We start from the raw sequence: 13,821 nt of genomic DNA, 5'->3' as shown, positions 1-13,821 counted from the left end.
AAAATTATGGTGGCACATGATTTTATTGTTAAGAATAGGGCAGGATAGCTTAAATATCAATTGTTCTTTAACAAACATCATCATGCGACTATTATCCTGCCTGCTCCTTCTTTGTTTAATTTTGTAGGACCCTACCTCATTACGTGGGCTGCTGTCCAAGCTTACAAGAATCCTGCACCAGCCCGAGAACAGGAACCACAAGATGAACCTCCACGACAATCTGTTTATTCTTGGGATCCAGAGATGACTGTCAGCCAGTGGCAGTCAGAGTCTTCTTCTTCATCACAATATGATCCCAACTATTCTTCCTCATCACAGTACGACCCCAACAACTATTATTATTGATATCCGCCAGGCCAGTCGTGGCCATAAACCAACTTAGGCCAAAATCCTAAGCTTGGGGGAGTACGTATTTCTCACCGACATTACATTTATGTTCACACGCACTCATTGCTAGATGTCGGTGCTCATACTTTTTCACTGTAATATCCATGCTAGGTTATTTTCTTTTTCCTGGTTTCTTCTTGCGTGTTTGTTAAACCTTAAGAAAAAATTAGTAGTAGTTTATTTTTCTGCTGTAGTAGTAATAATTAAAAAGAAAACCCAAAAATATTTCCCGTTCTTCTTTTGCTTGTTGGGAGCTTTCCCGTGTAAATAGTTTTATTTATTTTCTTTTCTTTGGGGGTCAGTAGGAGAAGACCATAATTAAATTGTTGAAGTGGCTCTTATATGCATTATTGTTGAATTAACCCAGAGCCCATATTGCCTTGTCTTCTCCTGTTTATTGAATGCTCGCCGATTCCAGCTTAGTCCAATGCACGTACACTCTTATTATTATTCACACCGTTCGGTCGTGCAAGTGAAAGACAATTATGATGATATATGATGGACTGACTGAGATGAGAAAAGCTGGTATGAACTCGACCTCTTTTGTTTTTGTAAATATGATGAGTCCCTCGTTCTTGATTCAGCTTATTATGAATAAACATGTTTGCAATGACAATTAGAGATCATAGTTGCTTGTGCCATGCTTGATTAGCTATGAGTTATAATGGTTTACCTTGTGTGCCAACATTCTATTGAGATGATTATGATGTGGTATGATGGGGTGGTATCATCTTTTGAATGATTTAAGTGACTTGACTTGGCACATGTTCACGCATGTAGTTGAAACAAATCAACATAGCCTTCACGATATTTATGTTCATGGTGGATTATATCCTACTCATGCTTGCATCCAATGTTTATTAATTTTAATGCATGTACATGGCTGTTGTCGCTCTCTAGTTGGTCGCTTCCCAGTCTTTTGCTAGCCTTCACTTGTACTAAGCGGAATACTGCTTGTGCATCCAATCCCCTAAACCCCAAAGTTATTCCAGATGAGTACACTATACCTTCCTATATACGGTATCTACCTGCCGTTCCAAGTAAATTTGTATGTGCCAAACTCTAAACCTTCAAATAAACATTCTATTTTGTATGCTCTAATAGCACATGTATCAACCAAGGCTGTCCTTATCTTCCGTGTTAGGCGGGTTATTCTCAAGAGGAGTGGACTCCGCTCCTCACTCACGAGAAAATGGCTGGTCACCGGGATGCCCAGTCCCATGCTTTATGCAAACTAAATCAAAATTAATTGCAAACAAAACTCCCCCTGAGACCTGATGTATGTTGGAGGCACTCGTTGTTTCGAGCAAGCCATGGATTGATGTTTGTAGTGGAGGGGGAGTATAAACTTTGCCATTCTATTTGGGAACCGCCTATAATGTGTTTAGCATGGAAGATATCGCCATCTCTTAGTTGTTACGTTGACAATGAAAGTATATCGCTCAAAATACAATTTATCTCTATTTCAAAACCGAGCTCAGGCACCTCTACAAATCCCTGCTTCCCTCTGCAAAGGGCCTATCCATTTACTTTTATGTTGAGTCATCACCCTCTTATTAAAAAGCACTAGCTGGAGAGCATAGCTGTCATTTGCATTCATCACTATTAATCTATATTGGGTATGACTATGATTGGATCTCTTTTACCATGAATTACAATGTCTAGTCAGTCCTTGATCTTTGAAGGTGCTCTACATTTATGTTTTGCGGTCTCAGAAAGGGCTAGCGAAATACCATCTTGTTATATCATATTATGATTGTTTTGAGGAAGTGTTGTCATCCGAGATTTATTATTATGGCTTGCTAGTTGATTATGTTATTGATATGAGTAATTATGAGACCTGAGAATTATTGCAAATGTGGTTAGTTATGATCTATGCTGAAAACTTGAATGCTGGCTTGACATAGTTACAACAACAAGAGCAAACAGAGTTTGTAAAAGTTTTTCTTTCTTTCTTTCAGTTTGTCAACTGAATTGCTTGAGGACAAGCAAGGGTTTAAACTTGGGGGAGTTGATACGTCTCCGTCGTATCTACTTTTTCAAACACTTTTCCCCTTGTTTTGGACTCTAACTTGTATGATTTGAATGGAACTAACCCGGACTAACGTTGTTTTCAGCAGAATTGCCATGGTGTTGTTTTATGTGCAGAAAACAAATATTCTCGGAATGACCTAAAACTCCACGGAACATCTTAGAAAAAACAATAAAAAATCCTCGCCAAAGATGAACACCAAGGTGCCCACACCCTTCTCACGAGGGTGGGGGGCGCCCCCCTCATGGGCCCCCTGGAAACCCTCCGACGCCAACTCCAACTCTATATATTTGCTTTCGGAGAGAAAAAAATAAGGAAGAAGAAATCATCGCGTTTTACGATACGGAGCCGCTGCCAAGCCCTAAAACCTCTCGGGAGGGCTGATCTGGAGTCCGTTCGGGGCTCCGGAGAGGGGGATTCGTCGCCGTCGTCATCATCAACCATCCTCCATCACCAATTTCATGATGCTCATCACCGTGCGTGAGTAATTCCATCGTAGGCTTGCTGGATGGTGATGGGTTGGATGAGATTTATCATGTAATCGAGTTAGTTTTGTTAGGGTTTGATCCCTAGTATCCACTATGTTCTGAGATTGATGTTGCTATGACTTTGGTATGCTTAATGCTTGTCACTAGGGCCCGAGTGCCATGATTTCAGATCTGAACCTATTATGTTTTCATGAATATATGTGAGTTTTTGATCCTATCTTGCAAGTCTATAGTCACCTACTATGTGTTATGATCCGGCAACCCCGAAGTGACAATAATCGGGACCACTCCCGGTGATGACAATAGTTTGAGGAGTTCATGTATTCACTATGTGCTAATGCTTTGTTCCGGTTCTCTATTAAAAGGAGGCCTTAGTATCCCTTAGTTTCCAATAGGACCCCGCTGCCATGGGAGGGTAGGACAAAAGATGTCATGCAAGTTCTTTTCCATAAGCACGTATGACTATATACGGAATACATGCCTACATTACATTGATGAATTGGACCTAGTTCTGTGTCACCCTATGTTATGACTGTTACATGATGAACCACATCTGGCATAATTATCCATCACTGATCCGGTGCCTACGAGTTTTCCATATACTAGTTCTCGCTTATTTACTTCCCCGCTGCTACTGTTACAATCACTACAAAATACCAAAAACATTACTTTTGCTGTCTTTACTTTTGTTGCCGCTACCACCACTATCATATTACTGTGCTACTAAACACTTTGTTGCAGATACTAAGTTTCTAGGTGTGGTTGAATTGATAACTCAGCTGCTAATACTTGAGAATATTCTTTGGCTCCCCTTGTGTCGAATCAATAAATTTGGGTTGAATACTCTACCCTCGAAAGCTGTTGCGATCCCCTATACTTGTGGGTTATCAGTGGTTCACACCAATAAATATGGGTTTATCAAAAGCAGAATCATAAATGATTGCGTTGGGTGGGCATTTGAATACCTTCATCAATGCCAGAAGTCAAAATTGCCAATTGTGCTGCTCAAATTGGATTTTGAAAAGGCCTTTGATTTGCTAAGACGCAATACAATTCTAGCCATCTTGAGGGCTAGGGGGTTTGGAGAAAAATGGATCATGTGGATCAAAATGTTTCTCTCTTTAGGTACATCCTCGGTTTTACTTAATGGAGTCCCGGTAAAAGTCTTCAATTGCAGACAAGGAGTTAGACAAGAGACCCTATCTCCCCTTTACTATTTTTCCTTGCATATGATCTTCTACAGTCTGTGCTAAATGAGGCAATGCATCAAAACTTAATCAGTCCACCTGTACACATCCAAGCTTGCCCAGATTTTCCTGTCATTCAGTTTGCTGATGACACAATTCTAGTGCTTCCTGCTGATGCCAGACAATTGACTCATGTCAAAAACTTAATCTTGCACTACTCTGAGTTTACTAGGCTCAAAGTCAATTATGAAAATCCTTCATGGTGCCCATAAATGTGACAGGTCCACATATGGATATCCTTCTTAATATCATGGGATGCAAGCAGGGTCATTTCCCTTTCACTTACCTTAGCCTACCTCTGGGAACTAATTAGCCAAATATTGAGGATTTTAACCCTATGATGCAAAGAATAGAAAGAAGACTCACAGGATGTTCAACTTATCCCTTGGGTGAATCTCATTTGGGAGAAATATTATCAATCAGAGGCATCAAGGGGTAAGTCAGAGGGCTCCTTCTGGTGGAAGACTCACCTCTCACTCATGGAGAGATTTAAGCTTTTGAGCAGCTGCACCATTGGATCAGGGCATTCTCTTCGGTTCTGGAAAGACAAATGGCAAGATCCAACTTTGCAACAAGCTCTGCCACATCTATCTTCCTTTGCCATCAATGAGGATCAAACTGTTCATGTCTTTTTGGAAAGCCAAGATTGGACAGATCATTTCCACCTCCCTTTGTCAGTAGAAGATTTTGATCAATTTAATCAACTGGCAGAACTAGTTCCACAGTTGCATCTCCATAGAAATGATAGTTGGACCATCAAGGGATCTGTTGGAAAAACTTCTGCTATTCATATCTACAACCAAATGCTGGAGCATAAAGAAGAGCACCCAATTTTTCGTACCATCTTTTTTTTGAAAAGGAGGAAAACCTCCGGCCTCTGCACCGATAGATGCATACGATCATATTATTTAAAAGCACAAGAAGGTCTTAAGTTCCAATGCTGCTCATAGTCTGAGCAAATAGAAAAAATAAGTCTGCAACGTGCCACACTCGGCGAAAACGCTCCACATCTGGCAATCAAGAATAGACTATGATGCCTACACACCTAGCCTATTATTAAGTCGCCATCGAAATCGGCTGAAGATAGCCCGTGCTACCGTCTCCCAGCGGTTGCACCCAATATCCAAAGGCTCCCTGAAATCTGCATGAGTGAGTAATGACCACATACGGATCCAAGCTGTAGCTCTGTAGATGACCTGCAAAAAGTTAGTGAAGTTTGTCCTGTTAAAAATCATATCATTTCTCGTGTTCCATATAGCCCATAATAGTGCACATATCCCTATCCGAATACGTTTAGCTATATATTTGTCCACTCCAGTAAGCCACGTCCCAAATAACGTGTTTATGCTCGTTGGGGGATGAATGTTAAAAGCTATATGTATTGATCACCATAACAATTGTGCAAGCGGACATCGGTGAAAGAGGTGTTTGATCGATTCATTTTGGTCACAAAAACAACATCTGGAGTTACCAATCCAATTCCTTTTTAGCAAATTATCTTTGGTCAAAATAACTCCCTTGTGCACGAACCACATAAAGATTTTGATGCGAAGCGGAACTTTAATCTTCCATATGTGTAAAGACCTCGACAATGGACCGGAATCAATTAAGTCTAAATGCATGGATTTCACAGAGAAAATTCCATTTGAGGTTAACTTCGAACTGATAGTATCTGCCTGGTCTGAAAGTTGAACATCCATCAACCTACGGACCAGGTGAAGCCAAGCATTCCAGCGATCCCCTACGAGGGATCTCCTAAACTGGATATTAAGTGGTACCGAGCTTAATATTGTAGCGACATAATCCTCCTGACATTGCACAATATTATATAAGGAAGGGTATCGTAGAGCCAAGGGCGTCTCCCCTAGCCAGGTATCCTCCCAGAATCTAGTTGTGGTACCATTACCAACGGAGAAGTTAAACCCTTGGAAAAAACATAAGTTTTTCCTCATTAATCCCTTCCAAAAGGGTGAGTCCGTTGGCCTTGCACTAACTTGGGCCAAGGTCTTAGAGTGTAGGTATTTATTCCACAAGATTTGTATTCACATGCCCTCAGTCTCGGTAGATAGTGTGTATATCCATTTTCTAATTAAGCAGACATCTATTCTTGACCTCTAAATTTTCGATCCCTAGCCCACCCTAGTATTTTGGTCTACACAGTATATCCCATCTAGCCAGTTTGTATTTCTTATTGGCCTCATCAGTTTGCCAAAAGAAATGGGATCTATGGAAGTCGAGTCTTTTGCGTACCCTTACCGGTATTTTGAAGAAAGATAAGAGGAACATCGGCAGATTAGTCAAAACCGAATTTATTAAAACCAGCCGACCTCCATAAGACATTAGCTTGCCCTTCCAGCAGTTTAGCTTTTTTCAAATCTATCTTCAATACATTTCCATTCCTGGTTCATTAGCCGACGATGATGAATTGGGATCCCTAGATAACTAAATGGTAAAGATCTCATTTCACAACCGAACAAGTTTTTATAATCATCTTGTTCTTCTTTAGCTCTCCAAAAGCAAAACAATTCGCTCTTATTAAAGTTGATTTTGAGCCCAGACAGTTTCTCAAAAAGGCATAGAACAAGCTTCATATTCCTAGCTTTTGCGAGATCGTGTTCCATGAATATAATAGTATCATCCGCATATTGTAGAACGGATACACCCCCGTCTACAAGATGTGGGGCGAGTCCTCCTACTTGGCTACTCTCTTCAGCCCGACCAATAAGGACTGCCAACATATCTGCTACAATGTTAAGCAGCACAGGAGACATAGAGTCCCCCTGTCGTAACCCCTTACGTGTCTGGAAATAATGACCTGTATCATCATTGACTTTTATTCTGGCACTGCCTTTCTGTATGAAGGAATCCACCTGAGATCTCCAAGATTCATTGAATCCCTTCATACGTAAGGCTTGTTGGAGGAAGGGCCATTTGACCTTATCATACGCTTTTTCGAAGTCCACTTTGAAGATAACACCATCTAGTTTCTTCGTATGGATTTCGTGCAATGTTTCATGTAGGACTACAACCCCTTCTAGGATTTGTCTTCCTGGCATGAAGGCAGTTTGAGTTGGTTGTACAACCGAATGAGCTATCCGAGTCAGCCTATTCATGCCAACCTTTGTAAAAATCTTAAATCTAACATTGAGAAGACAAATCGGCCTGGACTGCTCAATGCGAACAGCTTCCACCTTCTTAGGCAACAACGTTATTGTTTCAGAATTAAGGTCAAACAGATCCAAGTGACCATTGAATAAATCATGGAACATAGGCATAAGATCTCGCTTGATGATGTGCCAACATTTTTGATAAAACTCTACCGAGAACCCATCCGGCCCTAGCGCCTTATTATGCTTCATTTGCATTATTGCCTCAAACACCTCTTTCTCAGAAAAAGGGGCAGCCAACACCTCATTCTCATCTGAATTGAGTTGAGGTATGTCTCTGATCGCACTCTCGTCTAGAGATACGAAACTTTCTTTGGGCGCTCCGAAAAGTTTCTTATAATACTCGAAGATGTACAATTTTAGATTCTCATGACCTACAATTGTACCCTCATCTTGTTCTAACTGGATTATCTTTTTCTTTCTATGTTTCCCATTAGCAATCATGTGGAAGAATTGTGTATTATCATCACCTTGGACGATTTCATATCATCTGGAGCAGTTCTAGCAGGCTAAAGCACAAAATTGTCTTCTGGCTGGTGGCACATTGTAGAATCAACACCAGAGCACTTCTTGGTAGAAAAGGAATGCACCTAGATGACCCTTTCCACCCAAATTGCAACCAACAGGCAGAGGAGACAACAATGCATCTGCTTTGGGACTGCAATTTTGCCCATGAATGTTGGAATTCTCTAATTCCTGACAGACAGAGAGGAACATCAGTATATGAGGACACCATTCTTGCAATGAGATGCTTGCCAAAACCTTTTTGCTGCTAAAATAGTTATTTTGGGTTGTTGGAACATCTAGATTCAGAGAAATGGGAAAATATTCAGGTCTCTCCCTCACACCATTCAATCGTGGAGATTTCATCTCAAACATGATTTGAGACTACTTCGACATAGAATCAAGAATAAGTTTGAATCAAGTTTCATTCTGTGGCTAAACAATAACTTGTAATAGTTCAATTTTTGGGGGAAAAAGTTTTGGGATGTTTTGACTTTTTGATTTTTTTAAATAAAATCCGTTACCAAGTGTAATTACCACCATGTTCCAAAGGGTATTTTCCCTAATACATGATACTATGTATTACGGAGATAATATCATATACTAGTATCATATGCGGAAGAGGATCTGTAGTACCCTAGGTGCTCCACACACCTATATGAACATAATGTTCAAAAACATACCGGGAAATTTCAAAATATAAATCTGGGGTTTTGGGATAAGAAACCTGGGTGTCAAATATACTTTTGTGTGAAAAAAAATACCAAGAGACGTATCCGTGGCAAAAAAGACAAAAAATTCCTATGTATAGAAAGAAATTATTTGGACGGATTTTTGTTCGGACAGTATTTTCTTCGCCACGAATACGTTAGTTGGTATGTTTTCACAAAACCTCACTCGGGAGTAGATTGGGGACCTAGGTTTGATATCCCCAAATTTCAGTTTTTTTTAAAAAATTAAATATTATTTAATTAAATTTTTTATAAGGGGTGAAGCACCCAGAAGCTCCTGTGTATTTTCCTATCATATACATCAGACTAACTTATGATGCTACTACCCACTAAAGGCAGCCTACTGGCCTAGCAATTATATGATGCTCCTGATCCCCACCAGACATTAAAACCCTGTCACTATAGTGCCATTAATTTGCAGGAAAGAACGAGAACGAGTATTTAATATTTGTCTTATTGTACTGTCGCGCGATGGATAAACAACACCTGCTGCGATACCCTTGCCTTTTTCTTTTCTTTTTCTGCAGCAGAAATTATATCAGCCAGTGCTTTTGATTGCACGCTGCCCACCGCAATGGGCATATCCTTCATTGCCTCTGTCTATTTATTTCATTATCGCTCCACATTTAGCACCTGCCATCTTTTCTACTCACTCTGTCTAGGTGAATAAGGGAGTGTTTGGTTTCAGAGACTTTTTTATGTTGGGATTAGAAAAGGTCCCTAGCAAACCAAACAGGGGGGCTTTTTTGAAACTTTTTGCTAAAAGTCCTTAGAAGCATCACTTTGAGAGTCTTTTTCAAAAAGTCCTAGCGACTAAAAAAGTCCTAGGACTAGAGAACCAAACACCACCTAAGGCTGGTCATAGTGGGGAGTAACTTATACTAGTGTCATGCATATGACACTAGTATAAGTTACTATCTTTGTCGGAGTAATGGGCCACGGGTAGGCTAACCCAGGCCCAGAACCTTTCAAGACATTGAGGCAGACTGCGCCCATCGAGACCCCAGGACGAAGAGCTGCCTTCTAAGAGTCGGCGGCGAGGTGGCCGACTGCCCACTCCCGGCCGAGTCCCAGGGATGACTTCAAGATGAGCCTACTCCTCACTGGCGACTTCCAGAGAAGCCGGCCTTGGGGAGTCGGCCCGCGACGCCAACAACCCCCATGCCCTCATAAAGAGGGACGGGATAGGGAGTGGCCATAGTAAGGTCCACTCCCACCCCTTTTTCAAGGGCAGGCGTGGCTACAGTACGCCGTACCCGCAGAGATCTCCGCGTGGCGCGACACTATTGCCATGTCGGCCCTGACGTCAGCCCTAGAGGGCGGAGTCCTGTGCCCACGACAGCCTGCTGGTACAACCCAGGGATGATGGGTCCCACCAGTCGGCGGGCGTACAAAAGACGGCGAGAGCGCCACCAGTCGGCCCGGATGGGACTCGGCCACCAGGAGTCGGCCGGCCCCTCCCACGGGCCCCACGCACCAATAATCAAACACGACAGGTAGTGGCCACAGTGATCGCCCGCCAGACGACGGAGTTGTCGCCACGACCTCATGACCGAGCCTGCGTCATTAGAGGCACGGCTACAGTAATCTGCGGCCGGCAAGACCCGCCCGTGGCGGACGCGGCCTGTCGGCTCCGTACCGAGCCAGTCGGCGGGCCCCAGGAGTCGGCGGATAAGACGGCGGCCAGAGAGACTGACGGCTGGGCCCGCGCCCAGCCGGATTACCATTGTACCCCTGGGGGTAGGCCTATATAAACCCCTCAGGGCATCCATGCAAAGGGTTGGAATCCATTAGCACTAGACCAGATTATATAGGAAGGAGAGAGCTAGCCTTGCCTTCTCCTACCTCCAGGAAACAGCTTGAGGAGCAACCGTGTAAACACTTTGCCATAGTGATCATGCGTAGACCCCGTAGAGCAGTAGTAGGGGTATTATCTCCCCGGAGAGCCCCGAAGCTGGGTAAGATTCGCTGGCGTGCATGCCTTCGCCTTATCCCGTTTCCAGGCACCGGCGACGTTCTACTCGCCCCCACCATGATAAGCCATCTTTTGGCATATGTCGCACCCAACCCCCGACAGTTGGCGCCCACCGTGGGGCCTGGTGCATCGTCGTCCGGAGACCTACTCTGGACGGGAACCCTTTTTCTCCCTGGCAAGCGCAGCCAGCCCGGCACGCCAGACGGAGTTTGCGCTGACGCGCTGCACGGCGCTGAGATCGCCTGCGCAGCCTGCTGCCTCGCCGATCTTGTCGGCGAGGTTTGCCTCTCCGACGAACCTGCATCCAACGCAGGCACGGGCGGCCCCGAGAGCCTCCTCGCGGGCCTCCTCGACCAACTCCACGTCGCCGGCGAGCCTGCCGTGGACTTGGAGTCTGTAGGCTCCACCGACCCGATGCTGGTCGACTCCGACACCGCATCGCTCGACGCGTTCCCCACCAACGTGGTGGTCTACGACGAGCCTCTCCCTCGCGCGGAGAGCGACGGAAGCACCGTGACCGAGGTGCTCATCATCGGTCATGACGAGCCTCCCGGCGGAGGAGCGCATGACCCACTTGGCGCGGCACTGCAAGACCTGACTGCGCCCATTCCGGAAGACGCTGACGCGGAGACGTTGGAGGCGCGCCGCCTTCAGCTCGTCGAAGGCACGAAGAAGCTGGCTAGCATGAGACGCTTGTCAGAAGCCTACCAGGGTGAGATGGATCGCGCTGTGGGTGGCTCGCCAGCCCCAGCTGGGCCCAGCCACCTTGGCGCGGTCCAGCAGCGCGGCATGGCCATCGACAACTTGTTCGGGGCAAATCGCCCTGTGTACGCCATGCCTGCGGAGAACATTCGAGCCGCCCAGGAGGCGGCGGACGAGCTGGACAACTTTGAGGGCGAAGAGCGCTGCCTGATGACGGAGCGAGTCCAGCGGCTCCTCAACGCGGCTGCCGCGCAGAACGAGGCCGAGTACCACACGAAGGCACCGCAGCGACAAAAGATGACCCGCCACCACGCCGGGATCAAGGCGCGACATCTCGGACACCGACTTGCGGCGCCCGAGGAAGGAAAGACAAGGATCCGGCTGTCAACCATAGAGCGCGACCAAGACGGCCGCCCGAGAGGAGTGGAAGGACGGGACGACTGTCCGCCTCCTCCTCCTCGCAAGGAAAGGCGAGTCTCCCCGCCGCCTGTTGACCATCTGACTCTCGGCGACCGCCTTGGCCGCCGAGAGGGAGTCAGAGAAAATGACGCCCGCCACCGGATCGACTAACATCACCGATCCCTGGCGCTGGAAGAAGAAGACGAGTTGGGTCCGCCTTGTTTCGGGCCCGCATTCGAGACGAGCCCTTTCCCAAAGGGTTCACGCTCCCAAGAGACACGCCCAAGTACACCGGCTCCGTGAAGCCGGAGGACTGGCTGGTTGACTACTCCACGGCCGTCAACATAGCGAACGGCAACAAGTGTGTCGCTGTAAAATACGTTCCGCTCATGCTCCAGGGCACGGCCCGGACATGGCTGAACAGCTTGAAGCCCCGCAGCATCAACAGCTGGGTTGACTTCACCGATGCATTCGTCCGCAACTTCACAAGCACGTACAAGCGTCCTCCCAAGCCTCGTCAGCTTTCCTTATGCATGCAAGGCCCCAACGAGTCGACTCGCGACTACCTCACGCGTTGGGCCGAGCTTCGGAACTCCTTCGAGGGCGTGCACGAGGTGCAGGCTATCGAGTACTTCACTGCCGGGTGCAGAGAAGGCACCCTCCTCAAGCACAAGCTCCTCTGCGACGAGCCAGAAACCCTCGACGAGTTGTTGATCATAGGAGACAAGTATGCCACGGCCGACTCCTCCATGAAGGCGGAGATTCTAGTTAGCGCGACTGGCAAAGTGGCCCTTCAGGCTCCTAGAACTCCGGCAGGAGACGTCAGTCGGCGGCAACAGCAAAACGACCACAAGCGCAAGGCCCCGCAGCCGGCTTCCAGCAGCCGGCAGGTGGCGACAGTTGAAGACCAGCAGCCGGATGGGCAGCCTCCACCCAAGCGGCAGAAAGGTGGCAAGCCCAACTGGTTGTCGGCTTTCTCATATGAGCAGACTCTGGATGGTCCTTGCAAGTTCCATAGCGGCGCGAAGCCGTCGAATCACACCACCTGGAAGTGCCACTGGCTCACCAGGATCGCCAAAGGAGACAGCCTCCTACCTCCCCCGCCTGCTGGGCAGCAGCCTCCACCTCCACCCCAGCAGCCGGCTGTCAGGCCATTTGGCGTAGTACAAGACGAGTACCCCGAAGAGCACGGGGCCTACGTGATATTTACCAGCGTGGCTGATGATCAACGCAGCAGGCGGCGGCAGCAACAAGAGGTGAATGCAGTAGCATCAGAGACGCTAGAGTTCATGCACTGGTCCGAGAAGCCTATCAACTGGAGCGAAGCTGATCACCTAGAGGTGATGCCGAGTCCGGGCTCTTATGCATTGGTCTTGGATGCCACCTTTGCCACGGATAGACGAGCTGCTCATTTCTCGCGAGTTCTGATGGACGGAGGCAGCAACATCAACATCCTGTACAAGGACACCATGGAGAAGTTAGGAATCAACCAAAGACAGCTTCAGAACAGCCGGACTGTGTTCCACGGCATTGTTCCTGGTCTTTCCTGCTCACCAATCGGCAAGATCCTGATGGACGTCCTCTTTGGAGACAAAGATCACTTCCGCCGAGAGTCAGTTTGGTTTGAGGTGGTGGATCTCGAGAGCCCATACCATGCATTACTTGGCCGACCTGCCCTGGCCAAGTTCATGGCGGTCCCCCACTACGCCTACCTCAAAATCAAGATGCCCAGTTCCAAGGGGATTCTGACCGTAGCCGGCGACTACCGGAAGTCGTCTGCCTGTGCGGCTGAGAGTAGTCGGCTGGCCGAGTCCCTAGTGATCGCGGCCGAGAAGCGGCTCCTTGACCGGGTTGTGGCGATGGCTGGCAAGCAGCTAGAGGTGTCGCCTAACCCCAAGGAGTCGGAGGCTGAGGGTTCATTCAGGCCGGCCAAAGAGACAAAGAAGATACCCTTGGATCCGGAGCACCTAGAGAGGTACGCTGTCGTAGGCGCAAACCTCGACAGCAAATATGAAGGCGAGCTCGTCGATTTCCTCCGTGAGAATCGGGACATCTTCGTATGGTCCCCCAAAGACATGCCAGGTGTACCGACGGAATTCACTGAGCATAAGTTACATGTCCGATCTGATGCACAACCGGTCAGGCAGCCCTTGCGCCGCCTATCAGAAGAAAAGAGAACAGTTGTCGGA

This window comes from Triticum urartu, chromosome 4A (genome assembly GCF_056163025.1).
Source record: "Triticum urartu cultivar PI428250 chromosome 4A, HENAU_Tu73, whole genome shotgun sequence".
In the NCBI taxonomy this organism is placed as follows: domain Eukaryota; kingdom Viridiplantae; phylum Streptophyta; class Magnoliopsida; order Poales; family Poaceae; genus Triticum; species Triticum urartu.
The sequence above is the reverse complement of the archived record's forward strand: the minus strand, read 5'-3'. Positions refer to the sequence as shown.